The sequence below is a fragment of the Leptosomus discolor genome, chromosome 1 (assembly GCF_034619465.1).
Source record: "Leptosomus discolor isolate bLepDis1 chromosome 1, bLepDis1.hap2, whole genome shotgun sequence".
NCBI lineage: Eukaryota > Metazoa > Chordata > Aves > Leptosomiformes > Leptosomidae > Leptosomus > Leptosomus discolor.
The window spans coordinates 170,162,005-170,176,250 of record NC_141391.1 but is presented as its reverse complement, the minus strand read 5'-3'; positions in this window follow the sequence as shown (position 1 = coordinate 170,176,250).

The window sequence follows — 14,246 nt, the reverse complement described above, 5'->3', positions numbered from 1 at the left end:
ATAACAAGGCAAAACTGCAGTGCTGTGCTAGACCTCATTCAGGTCAGATAGTGACAAGTCCTGGTTTCAGTTTTAATGACTGGAAATGTTGCTTAAGGAAAAGTTTTGAAGGTGCCAAGAGCACTTGTAAGACTGAACGCCTCCTCCAACAATTGAAAAAAAAGAAGAAAATATAAATCATTTATGCATACTGAAAGACAGAATGATTTATAAGCTAATAACAGATCAGATTGTTCTAACTTTTCCTCTGACTTTTTATGGAAAGGTGTGGTCAAGCTGCAAAAGACATTTCTGTTTAGGAACACTTTCTCTGTTTTGAATTGAAAAGAGAGAAAACTGCGTTGTGCCCAGCTAGAATTTTTTCACAAAATAAAACAAACCATATAGTCCCCTGTTTTTTTTCCAAGGCAGAAATGATGTCCACTACTAAATTCTGTGGCAGCTGATGCTGGAGGCAGAGAGGGAAAATCCTTTTTCATTAATTCTCCAGCCATTTTCAAACACTGATGCTCAGTAACAGAGGAGAAAATCAGCCATAAATAAGGGTAAGCCATTTGTGCAGCATTTCTAGTGTTCACTGTATTACTATTTAGATAGCAAAACACCTTCAGTGATGGTTAGCGCATATCACTTATCTGGAAATGCATAGGAATGATTGAATGATAGATCAATATAGGGTATTTTAGCTATTTACAGGCGACAGCCTAAGCAGTAGAGCAGTAGCAATATTCCCCATTTTTTGTATAGAGAATTTCTCTAAAACTTGAAAGTTAGGTGAATTTTAAGTGCCACCACTCTGCAGAACCTTCCCCTGCACTTTTTTTCTGAGCTCATGAATTTTCCTGCAGATGATATTTCAAAATTCAGATTTAAACACAAACTTTGCTGGTGTTCATTCACATCTGAGGCATGCATTACAACCCATTTCTCATCTCTAGCATTTCTACGTATTTCTTTCACAGTACTATTAGCAAAATGTGAATAAAGCATTCTGCAATGAATCAAGGGTTGTTATTTCATCAGCGTAAATGGAGGTATTTTTTGGAAGGATGTGGTGGTCTTTGCACTCCTAAATGTGACAACAGTTGTACTGGCACGCATAAAGCCATTAGACAGTCCTCACAGCGTGAGGTTCCCAGCTCCTTCCACCTTCTCCAAGTCATATTTTGTCAGAAATTCCTGTGTTAGTAGCTGAGCTGTTTAAGCACGTACCTTTGCCTAAAACAGCATAAGTGAAATGCTGCTTGACATAACGAGAACTGAACAGTGCCTGCAGGCCTCGGTCCACTGACAGGGACCTCTCTCCTGGCAGTGCTCTGCAGGACATTGCTGCCTGCACAGTGGGCTGGGCCACCTTGCTCGTGTCTGACTGGCTTGGCTGGTCATACAGACATTTTACTTTCATTTTCAGGTATCATGGAGCAGGTATATTAACTCTATACCTGAAGTAATCATATTTAAATATTGCTTTAAAGGCAGCAGCCCACTGCTGGGCTGCTTAATCTCAAACCCTTCATTAATCAAGTTATGTCTGTAATCAGGTCCAAACCTGTTCCTTTAGCCTTCCTGCATCCAGACCTCTGAATAAGGTACCTTCAGTCAAGTTTCAACACAGACCCCTTGGTATTATGCCAAAGCAACACAAACTAATAGAGCTTCCCCTTTCTGCTTTAACATAGTATCTATGCCTAATATCAGGTGACTATTAGAAGAAACTTAGAGTCAACTGGAAATGTTTAGCCACTGGCTTCAAGGTGACATGGAAATTTGATGCTACTTTTGCCCCCACTGCAGTCCAGATGTGAGCTGGGAAGAGACCTGTGTATTTGGATCACCACCAACTGTTTTACCTTGCTATAGTTAGGTGAAGTAAATCTGATGGTATGTGCGTACATTCTTAATGAAAAAACTGGGTTAGATCCAGCTCTTTTTTGTTCTTTGCAACGAGGACTTGGGACGTGTGGAAGCTTCCTGAAAGACATTACATTTTAAAATAACTAGAATTTTTGCTTCTGATTCAGCCTTTAGCTTTTACTGTTGATTCTCACATTTCCACCGAGTGTGTAAATTTTTGAAATTTATTAAATAAAGTCGATTTATTTGTTTTTAAGTAAGTACAATTTCTGCCAAGGTTTGAGATCAGTGTGATATGCCCCTTCAACAACAGACAATATGAAACATTGTAAAATTTCCTAGCTTCAGGATCTTCTCTTAAAGTAAGTGAACCTCATCCAGACCTCATTTCTTCTCTGTGAAAATAACAAATGACTGAGATACAACTTTAAATGTCTCTTGTTCATTGTTCAATGGTTGGGATTATTCAGGTAGAAAGACAATTTCCATGTTAGCCCAACTTCTCAGCTGTTCATTACTTGGGCAGTCACATTCTTCTTCATTTGATATTCTTGTTTAGTTTAGTTCAGAGGCATTCTTTTATTTACTTTTTTTTTTCCTGCCTTATTAAGAAAAAAAAAACCAGTCAATTTCTTCAATATATGTATATGATCCAATCACAAACTAACACCCTGGTGTCTGAAACAAAGATTATCCTTGTGTAAGTTAATTTGTAGTTTTTCCATGTCGTAACAGATTAACAAAAAGAGACTAAAAGCACTGAAGTTTTCATGCCTTTTCAGCATCAGCAGGAATTTCCATTAGACATCCTTGCTTGTACTGGGACAACTTTTTCCTACTTAAAGCAGTAGTGGCATTGAATAGTAGCTGCTTGAAGTGCACTGTTATCCTTATTTGCAAGAACTTTAGAAAGATAACACATTTTACAGCACCTTCAGGAAACAGAGGCATGGCTACAACGGGAGAAAAGAAGGCCTTTCATTGCAGTAAAATCTGTATATGTGAAATGCTTATATGTAGAATGCTATTTCAGCCAGGCAGTGCTAAGAATAAAATTCAAAACCTCAGATCACTTTCATCTGCTGTCTGCTAATGACAGTTTTTATGGTGTCAGCTGCAAAACCAGCCATATTCTCCTTTGCAGGAACGTAGATTCTTTCTGTCAGTATTACTCTTTCTGAGAGCAAACTACAGTGCTCCATAGAGATGTGTAGAGATACATAGAGAGGGCCTGGGGAGGAGTCACCTGAACACCAGCAAAAGGCAGCACTACATGACTAGCAGAAAGGATAGGGATTCACCATTCTCTTTCTCTGTATAACTCGCAGACATTCATCTTCACTGTTTTTATGTGCTCTGGTCAATGGAAGGAGAGTCATCTACCTTACTGTGCACGCTTGTCTCAAAATGGGGTATATATCCCTCTGTGTCTCTCCCCGGCTAAAGGACTTGAGAAGATCAGTTATAACTGTGTGACCAAGTCTGTAACAGCTGAAGTTGAGTAATGTGGAAATGGTATAAACCAGGGGATGCCTAATACACCACATTCAAATCTCAGCAGCTCTGTGAAGTTGACTAGAAGTACGGTTCCTAACAGCTCCTAGACTCTTATAGAAAGATTAGGTAGAGGAAACTAAGAAAACTAGCAGGGTATGTTAATTTGGAAGGCCAGCTTCTTGATTCCTGCGGACAATAATTTTTTTTTTAATGTTATCAGTTAGAAAGAAAGAAGCAAGTTCTGATACATAAGTAGGTAATACATAGGCAGAAAAGAAGAAAGGAATTTGAGAAGCTGAAAATTAACCAGAAGTCACAATGATTTAATTTTTGGCTGCTTACAGACAAAATTATCTTTCCATTTTCACCTGTCTGTTGTGCTAAACCTGAAAAGTACACATCTCTTCTGTCTATCAGTCTTGTTATGGAGTCATCCTTGTAGTTCTACTTCAATGAAAAAAGACATATCATAGCCATTATCTACACAGCTATTCGAGTTTAAAAGCTATTGCCACTTAAGATTTAGTTATGTTGAAGTTTATACAACACAAGGGAATCCAATCTGAAATATTTTGTGCATCTCTGAGCTCTAGTTTTCATCCATACATAACACAAAGATGCTTTAGCAGTATTTTTCTAAGCAAGCATCTTGATAAGTTTCTTTATTACTGTGGAAGTTAGTCAGTTTGCTCTGCTATTTCACTTAAAAGCCAGATTAATTGGCACTTGCTGAACACCATTAACACTATGAATATTCAAAAAAAATTGCAGAGGCTATCACACTAAAGTAGATACCCTTTAGTCCAGTTGTGCATCTCAGTGACAATACAAGGAATTCTTGGGTTATAGTTGCAGTGACTGCTTCAAAAAGTCTTGCTACAGTGTTAACCTGACTGTATATATTTCACAAATGTTATATATAAACACTTCATAAGATTTAGGTAGTATCCCTTTTTACTAGTAATGAAAAGGAACGAAACACGAACAGAAAAGCAGATAGAATTTATATTTTCTGGTAAAATGTTATCATAAAGATTCACCCTTAAAGCAATAGTATTGTTAGTGTGGACCTAACAGGACCATTTCCGTTCCAACAGTAACGTTCCTCATTTTCATTGTAATTTAGAACATCCTATCTTGTTACTAGTGCATTTTTTAATGTATTTTTCATTGTATGATGAGAAGAAAACAGTCTTTCCTCTTGTTTTGTTTCTTTTATCTTTTTGAGTGGGAAGACAAATATAGACAAAATAGAAGAGATGACAGTATTTTCTTGGTTGAGCTTCTACAAAAAGAGTCGTGGTCTCTTGAATTATCTTCCCCTTCATAACAATGAAAATATTTCCAGTTTCTGCTGACAATGCCCATTCTGACAGAGGCCTGATTATTATGACATCACTTGTTGAAAAAAAGAATAGGCGCCAAGCCTTTATGTACATATCAAATAAACACTTTTACCCTCATAATGCCCTTAGATAGCAACGAACGCTTTCCCTGAGATCACTGTTTCTTTCACAGCAACCTAATAATGGTTTTATTTGTTGGACTTTTTGGCAAAGAACTTAAATGGGAAGGTCTTTGATTTTCCATCTCATTCCTATTCTTTATTTGTATATAGCAGATGTGTGTATGTATGCATGGTGTGCCATGGTTAGGTTCATTTCAGAACACCGTGAAAGTTTCTGGATGCTGGGAATGCTCTCTGCTGCCCGAATGGATTGCACCAAATGCCTGCACTTCTAAACAATTTTGTTTAGGGTTCTTTAACTGTGTCAGTGTACAGTCATGTCAGGGATTAAGTCTTCCACTTTCAGATCTATCCCCAAGCCTCAAATCCACAAAACAGACCATGTAACTTCCATCCCAGTCTCAACATTCTAGATTTTAACCAACGCTGCTCCAACTTGTTAGCAGAATCACACAGACTTTTTCAGTCCATTATTCACTGTTTGAAACCAAAGAAAAAGCAAGATATTCCTAAGAGGTAGATAGCAAAACGCCTTAAAAGTAATGAAGTAGAATTTGTGAAAATGTCAAACCTTGCGTGTGCCCTGTTTTTTAAATTTCATATCACCAATTTAATGAACATGACTTATGTAAGTAATCTTTTCCAAAGTAATAATTAATATCTTTCAGTCAAAGGTTTGCTTATTTAAAGGTGATCACCACATACTCTTCTTCCTCTCAAAAGGTACAGTATTTTCTCATTACCTACTCAGTGGCTTATTTTTCTTGTTTTCAGAACCCTCAATACGTGTATATTTTTGTGTAGACGTGTGGCCTCCTGTAGGAGAGAAGAAACATTCATGTACAAGTATCTGCTTCAGGAATACATTTGGCTTTCAAAATTCAGCATACAGCGAGGTGCAGAAAGATAGATGTTAAAAAGCATACCAGATCCTTGATCAATATCCAATCAAAATCACTCAAAAGCTTCCTCAAGGCTCTGATCTGCTTTCAGATCAACTCCCACAAGTATTAAAAATTAAAAGCAACAGCAGTTCTGAGGATTACTTAGGAGCAAATCATGCTTTCTTGTATTAGAAGTCAAGCTCCATAAGGAGAAGAGAACTCATTTAGACTACTAATTTGTTGCCCAATTGGCATTTTGAAAATGTTGTTGTTTGATTGTCTAGGTTTGCAGAAGTACCCATTCTATGTTCAGGACAGGTCGTAGAGTAGTTTAATCCATTAGGATGTCACCAACTAAAATGAATTCAATCATCCTATTACAGAGCATACTGCACATTTATTTTCATCTGATGACTGTCCACTATTCAGTTTAGCATGACTGACTGGCATTTCATCTGGAAAGGTTAAAGACTTCACTGGAGTTATTAGACACAGACTTGAGTTCCATTGTTAAAAATTTTGAGAGCTGCACAAACACTAATGTGATTAATGGTTGCTGAAATGTAATTTATACAAATCTTTCGTTTACTCTTACTCAACAGCACCATTCATGTTCAAGAAACTGTCATCATGTGAATGTTTAGGAGTAAAGATTTTCCAAAACTGCCACTTAAACTTCCAACTTGTGATCAAAGAGCGAACTTTGGTGGAAACTATCATGATAAAAGAGGAAGAAAAGTCCTGAAACAAAACTTCAAGTGAAAATCTTAGTGGTTTTCTCAAATCAGAACTGTAAACCATGCATTTTAGGTCAAAGTAAAAGAACTGCTTTGGTAATTTTGAAGTATTGTGTTTTGATTTGAACTTTTAACTCTCAGTATAAACTAAGTTATATTTTAAAAATGTTATTTCTCATGAAAAAATGAACTCTTCATTTTGAGAGATCAAGATATGCTAACCTGATTTTTTCTTAAATTATTGTTTTAAAATTTATAACTGACATAAACATTTTCTGTGACAATCTTTTGGTTGTTTTATGAAGAAAGCTCTTTTCTATGGATGAAATCCTGAATCTCTACCTGTAGGAACATCAAATCAAAAACTGGGGTATCCAACACCTATCAAAAACAGCCCATGCATTGTGAATCTGAATGACAAGAAAGTGAATTTTAAGCAACTTCTGTTTAAAACCTCAGATCTTTAAGGACAGAGCAACAGGAGAGTACTGATAGAGTGGGGAGCTACCTAGAAAACTGTTGATGTGTTTCCAGATCTGTTACACAAGCACACTTGGAACAAAGCTCTTTTTTTTTCCTACTTCTGCTTCCTGGAGAGTTTCTTCATCACTGTAATATGAATGATGGCACTTTAAATGTCTTGTCATTCTTGATCAAAAGGCCCTCTAGCTACATTTGTGTTATCTTCCCAGGGTAGTCTTGAGGCTGGGATGATGGACAGCCATTAGTGATGGATGACTTGATGATTAATGATTGTCCCTGTTGACATTAAAGAGGATCACTGCAGGTGGATTTACTGTTGATCAGCTTTTACACATAAGGTTGGAGCTGAGGCAATATGTAGTTTATAACTGGCATTGGGGGGGAGGTGTTACTTGCATTTCACCCCAATTCCTGGTCTGGAAAGATTCTAGCATTTTTTTATTTGGCTCTCCCCCATGTAGATACATCTAAATATAGGTGATCTCCCAGCTCGGTCTTGGATCATTGCCAAGTCGAAATGGTAAGATGCATAAACCTGCATAGACCTTAGTTTATAATACGAATGCCCGCTGAACCCTAACTGCAGTCACATGAGAAAATCCCATAGATGTTTGTCTTCTCTAATAATGATGAATCATGTTAAAGTTAGTTGTCTTGGATATGAAAGACATTTACTATTGTACTAAATGAATACATTCTTTTTGGCACCAATTTTCTAAATGCAGACGCATGACATTGACACTGATAAATTCTTATTTTAATAACCACAAAAAGAATTGTTGATAGAAACTAAAAATATCATATATGCCAGTGAAGGCAAAAATAACAGGACATTCCTAATTTTCTAGTGTTGAACTGTAAGCCAAGAAATTAGCTATCTCTCTGAAACAGTTTATTGTACACATGACAGAAGTAATGCATCTCCCATTCTAACTGGAGTCTCAAAAATTTGAGAGCGTTGCTGTATTTATAGAACTAATTGACAGGAGATGAATTGCTACCATTAACATGACTGATTGAAACATAATAGAGTACCTGAAAAAAATTATTCTCATTCTTACTTTGTGATCTAATACTTACTTTCTCTTGAGTAGAGCTGGATTCACTGTATTTGACCAAATATTAAACAAGTGACAGAAATTAAGCTGTATATACCCTTTAGGCCTTATATTTATTCAAAGTAAACAATGAAAGCATGTATCCTTTAGAATGAAGACATTCATCTATCAGTTCTAGCCTTCTCATAGAAAAAAAAGAAAAAAAATCCAGAAATTGGCATCTAAAAACATTAAATCTAAGCTGTGTTCTGCATATATGACACTCACCAACATTAATATACATGAAATTATGTGGTGTATGAATGTCCAAAATATATAAAACACTTTTTAAGCATACCTGTAGAGAAAATATCTGATATAACCAACTTGTAGGTGATAATTTTCTTGACCTGTTCAAAGTAGTTTTACCTTTCAGAAGGTAAAAGTGACTTATTTAGTAGTACATCTATTATCTGATAAAGAGTAACTTTACAGGATGATTATGAACACTGGTGCACCTTGTTTACCTTGTTTGATTTACGGATGAACTCAAAATATTCTACAGTCAGCCACTGTCTGAAAATTAGCATCTGAACATCCGAAAAACAACACATAGCATGGCCGCAGTGAGTCTCTAGACCCTCCTCAGGACATGCTGGATATCACAAAACTAATGCTCACTGTTAATACAATTTAGAACTGCAGTCCTTTCTGACTGCTGTTGGCTAATAATGATCTCATTGCACATTTTACAGGACTTGCAATATTGATGCTTGTGTTTCCATCAGACTTTACATTGTCAACTCCATTTCATTCACCCCATTTTCAAGTGTGCATTATATGCCTGTGATTTTCTGTATGTTTTTTATTTTTTTCCCTCAACCATGTTGGAGATAATCCAAGTAGTAAAAGATATGCCTCTTTTTATTCCAGAAGTAGGGACTTTTTGGAAATGGATGAGGCTGTCTTCTCAGTACTTGCTTAATACATATCACAGCTCTGCAGGTTCCTCCTGGAACAGTAAATACACTGATCTAAAACAGTCAGATCTGCTTTTGTGTTGCCTTTAATCTACTTTGCTCTAGTTCCACCCAGAATGGACAAGATAAATAGATTGGGGAAGCTGCAGCAGACTTTGAGTACAGTACGAGAGCCTCCAATTTAGAATAAAAACTGGAGTATCCCTGGGTGGTCTTTCAGCTCCTTAAGGTACGTTTCAGTCATGCCTTAAAACAGCTGCAAGGCTAGACAAAACTGGAAAGCTTTAAGCATGCCTATAAAAAGTTTATAAACTTTCCAGATCCCATTATCATCCAAAATGTCCATAGTACAGGCAATGTTAGCTTTGCCTTCCACATACCTAGCACATCTGTAGCCCAGGAAAGACAGCAGGCTTTGATACTGTATTCTTGGTGATCACTCTATTTTCCACAGACCCTGCTCTGCAGAAATCCTCTCCATTGGCCATATACAGCTTAGAGCAGTTTTGCCCCCTTATTTTCCTTTTAACTTTTCTCAGAATAGATATTGGCATTTTACCCTAGATTTACTACAGCTCAGTCCTGACCTCTCCAGCCAAGCGGCACATCTCTAACAGCAAAATAATATTCCCTATCCCTGAAACAGAATGGTGGGGGGTACCTCAAGTCTAGCTGGTTAGACTCTCCTCTTCCAACAAACAGGCTGGCTTCATATATACCCTTTACTGCTCCCCACATTGTCCCTCTGATCATGCCCCTAAACTGTTCGGGAGTGTGGTATTTGGCTCAGGCTAAGTCCATTCTAGTGAACGTGCAAATAATTAAATACTATGTATGACCATGGGGCAGTGCTTGAGCTGCCTGGCCCCGCTTAGATTCTTTGTAAAGATATAGTCAGTAATTGCACAAGCAGCAAACTCAGTTTACTAGTAAAAAAAGAAATCAGAACAACTGAATTCCCCTTACACAAACCCATGATACCTTATTCATGAAAAAAAGATTAGCTACTGCAGTCATGTTTGCTTTCTGAGCCTAGTTTTAGAATACAGGAGGAATTGCAGTGTTACTGTTACTGATATATTAAACAAAACAGAAACACAAAAGAGTGAAGAATCACTCATGCTCATGATACACAGATACCTAACCGTGCATAAACTGCACATGAAATTATTCCAGTTAACATATTAATGTGAGACACATAGCAAAGACCCTGAATTATTTACTCATTTCATAATCTAAATAGTTAAAAAAGGTTAAAAAAGGTTAAAAAAGGGTTAAAAAAAGGTTGATTTAAAAGACAACTCTTAATGAAGAAGATTACTTTCTATAATTAGTTGCTATGTCTGTTTTTAATGTAATTTATGGGTCAGGATTAAAGGAAGGGCAGGGACAGGTGACATTATAGTGTCATACAGGCTGCCAGACCAGGAAGACCAAGTGGATGAGACCCTCTATAGACAGGTAGGAGCAGCCTCACTTTCACAAGCCCTGGTCCTTGCGGGGACTTCAACCCCAATATCTGTTGGAGAGACAACACAGCAGGGCGTAAGCAATCCAGGAGGTTCCTGGAATGCACTATTGATAACTTCCTTTTCTAAGTGACAGAGGAGCCAACCAGGAGAGATGCTATGCCAGACCTTGTTCTCACTTACAGGGAGGGGCCGGTGGGGAATGTAAAGCTCAAGGGCAGCCTTGACTGCAGTGACCATGAAATAGTGGAGTTCGAGATCTTTAGGGCAGCAAGAAGGGCGCACAACAAGCTCTGGACTTCAGGTGAGCAGACTTTGACCTCTTCAGGGATATGCTTGGTAGATAGAATACCATGGGATAAAGCCCTGGAGGGAAGAGAGGTCCAAGAAAGCTGGTTGTTATTCAAGGATCACATCCTCCAAGCTCAGGAGCAGTGCTTTGCAACAAAGAGGAAGTCAGGCAAAAACGCTAGGAGGCCTGCATGGATGAACAGGGAGATCCTGGACAAACTCAACCCCAAAAAGGAAGCCTACAAAGGGTGGAAGCAGGGACAGGTAGGCTGGGAGGAACCCAGAGAAATTGTCCGAGCAGCCAGAGATCAGGTTAGGAAAGCCAAGGCCCTGATAGAATTAAATCTGGCGAGGGATGTCAAGGGCAACAAGAAAAGCTTCTATAGATAGGTCAGTGCAAAAATAAGTCTAAGGAAAATGTAGGCCCTCTCCGGAAGTAAACAGGAGACCTGCTTACCCGGAATATGAAGAAGGCTGAGGTACTCAATGAATTTTTTGCCTTGGTCTTTACCAGCAAGTGCTCCAGCCACTCCACCCAGGTCACAGAAGGCAAAAGCAGGGACTGGCAGAATGAAGAACTGCCTGCTGTAGAGGAAGGTCTGATTCAAGAACATCTAAGGCATCTGAAGGTGCACAAGTCCATGGGACCTGATGAGATGCATCCGTGGGTCCTGAGGGAACTGGTGAATGAAGTTGCTAAACCACTATCCATCATCTTTGAGAAGTCATGGCAGTCCTGTGAAGTTTCCACTGATTGGAAAAAGGGAAACATCACCCCCATATTTTTAAAGAGAAGAAAGGAAGACCCAGGGAACTACAGGCCAGTCAGTCTCACCTCTGTGCCTGGAAAGATCATGGAGCAGATCCTCCTGGAAACTACACTAAGGCATGTGGAAAATAAGGAGGTGACTGGTGACAGCCAACATGGCTTCTCTAAGGGTGAACTGTGCCTGACAAATTTGGTGGCCTTCTCTGACAGGGTTATAGCATTGGTGGATAAGGGAAGAGCAACTGACTCATCTCCCTGCATCTGTGCAAAGCATTTGCTACTGTCCCACATGACATCCTTGTCTCTAAATTTGAGAGACATGGATTCGATGGATGGACGACTCAGTGGATAAACAGCTGGCTGCGTGATTGCACTCAAAGAGTTGCAGTCAATGGCTTGATGTCCAAGTGGAGACCAGCGATGAGTGGCATTCCCCAGGAATCAGTACTGGGACCAGTGCTGTTTAATATCTTTGTTGACGACATGGACAGTAGGATTGAGTGCACCCTCAGTATGTTTGCTGATGACACCAAGCTGTGTGGTGTGGTGGACACGCTGGAGGGAAGGGAGGCCATCCAGAGGGACCTGGACAGGCTCGACAGGTGGGCCCATGCAAACCTTATGAAGGCAAGTACAAGGTCCTGCACCTGGGTTGGTGTAATCCCAAATACATACTGGGTGGAGAATGCATTGAGAGCAGTCCTGCGGAGAAGGAGTTGGGGGTGTTCATGGATGAAAAACTGAATATGAGCCACCAATGTGCGCTTGCAGGCCAGAAAGCCCATAGTAGCATGGGCTGCATCAAAAGAAGCATGACAGGCAGGTCAAGGGAGGTGATTCTCCTCTTCTCTGCTTTCTTGAGACCCCACCTGGAGTACTGTGTTCAGCTCTTTGGCCCCAACAGAAGAAGGACCTGGAACTGTTGGAGCAAGTGCAGAGGAGGGCCATGAAGACGATCAGGTGGCTAGAGCTCTCCTATGAAGAAAGGCTGAGAGTGTTAACATTGTTCAGCCTGGAGCAGAGGAGGCTCTGTGGAGACATTATAGCAGCCTTCCAGTATGTAAAGAGGGCCTGCGAGAAAGCTAGAGAGGGACATTTTACAAAGGCGTGTAGGGATAGAATAGAGAAGTTGTAGATGTTGCATCCCTGGAAGTGTTGAAGGCCAGGCTGGATGGGGCTTTGAGCAAACTGCTGTAGTTGAAAGTGTCACTGGCCATGGCAGGGGGGTTAGAACTAGGTTAATTTTAAGGTCCTTTCCAACCTAGATCGTTTTATGTTCCTATGATTCTAACCTTGATCCATTTTAGAAAGAACATGCTCTAAGTATATTGCCAAAGATCTTTTTTTTTTTTTTTCAGTTATTTTACTTGTAAATTTAACGGGAAATCCATGTTTTAAATTTGAGAAACCACAATTTGCCAGCAGGGTGCTCCATCCAGAAAGAATGGCGTATGGGTCTCTGATGAGTAAGGTCCATACTAGTGGGGCTTCTAGCGTAACATTATTTTGGTGGTGTCAAATGTATAAATCACTCATGAAACTCTGTTAGAGCGGAATAAACTTTCACTACCAATACTAATTTTTGCAAATGTATGTTGTTTGGAGTTGCTCATCAGTTGCCTATTAATGGATAGGAATGTCAAGCTGCTAGTTTTGACTAACACTATTGTTAGTCATAATTTATTATTTCTTGAGAACATTTAGTAATAAAGTCACTTCCTGTTGCCTGCCCAACCTGTGCTCCATCCTGAAGCATGGTGAACATCTTGGTTCTGATCTGATAGCTATAAACATGTAGATACACACATTGAGGTTAGTTATGATAATTCAAACTTATATTACTAGAAGGACGATGAATTTTGAACACATCCATTCAGACAGTCTTAGTGCAATGAGAGCTTACATGAGACCTTTCAGGACTCCCTTCATCAAAATATTTTTCTTGGAAAATGCATAAAAATATGCCTTCCAGTGCAGAGTGCTAGTGATCTTTTGTCCTGGTTTGGCTGGGGTACAATCATAGGCCAGCCACGCTAGGCAGGCCATTAGCAGTTTTGAGTCAGCCAGGGCAGCTGGCCTGAGTGAGCTACAGCTGTAGCCCATACCATAGTATCACACTTATTATAAAGGTGGAAGGTTGACTAAGGAAAAGGAGCTCTTGTGAGATTCCTGATGGGGGTGTGGTTGGAGTCCTGCTGGTATTCCCCCTACTCCTCCTTTGGCTTCTCCCTGCTCCTGAGGACTACTCTTCTGTTGATTGTGTCTGCTGCATGTTTTTTTGCCTGAGTATAACTTTGTATGCTTTTGTTGGTATTAGTGATATTTCATTAAATCTGTTTTTGCTTTGACCCATGGGTCTCTTCTCCTTTTCCTGATTCCCTTCCTGGCTAGTGAGGGATTGTGGAGTGATAGACCAACTGTTGTAGTTTAGCCCTGCATATGGGCTAAATGTAGACATCTTTTTGATGACATAATTTCTACTTTAGGTCACAGTAAAATTACCTTGTCATTTACTTTCAGTTCATGAGAAAAAAAAAAAAAAGTACTTGTATGTTGTTCTCCTACCCATCTGAATATCATAACCCTCAAGATCTTAATGAAGTCAACTCAGTTTTACCTATTAGTTAATAATACTGGCAATATGGTATTGTGGACCCTGAATTAAAACTCTTACTGGAAGTGTACTTGAAGTCTCTTGTTATGTGCTTCTGCATGTGTGTGTATGTATGACAATTATTTCCAATAAACAAGGTTTCTTGATATTGTGAAGTAAAGGA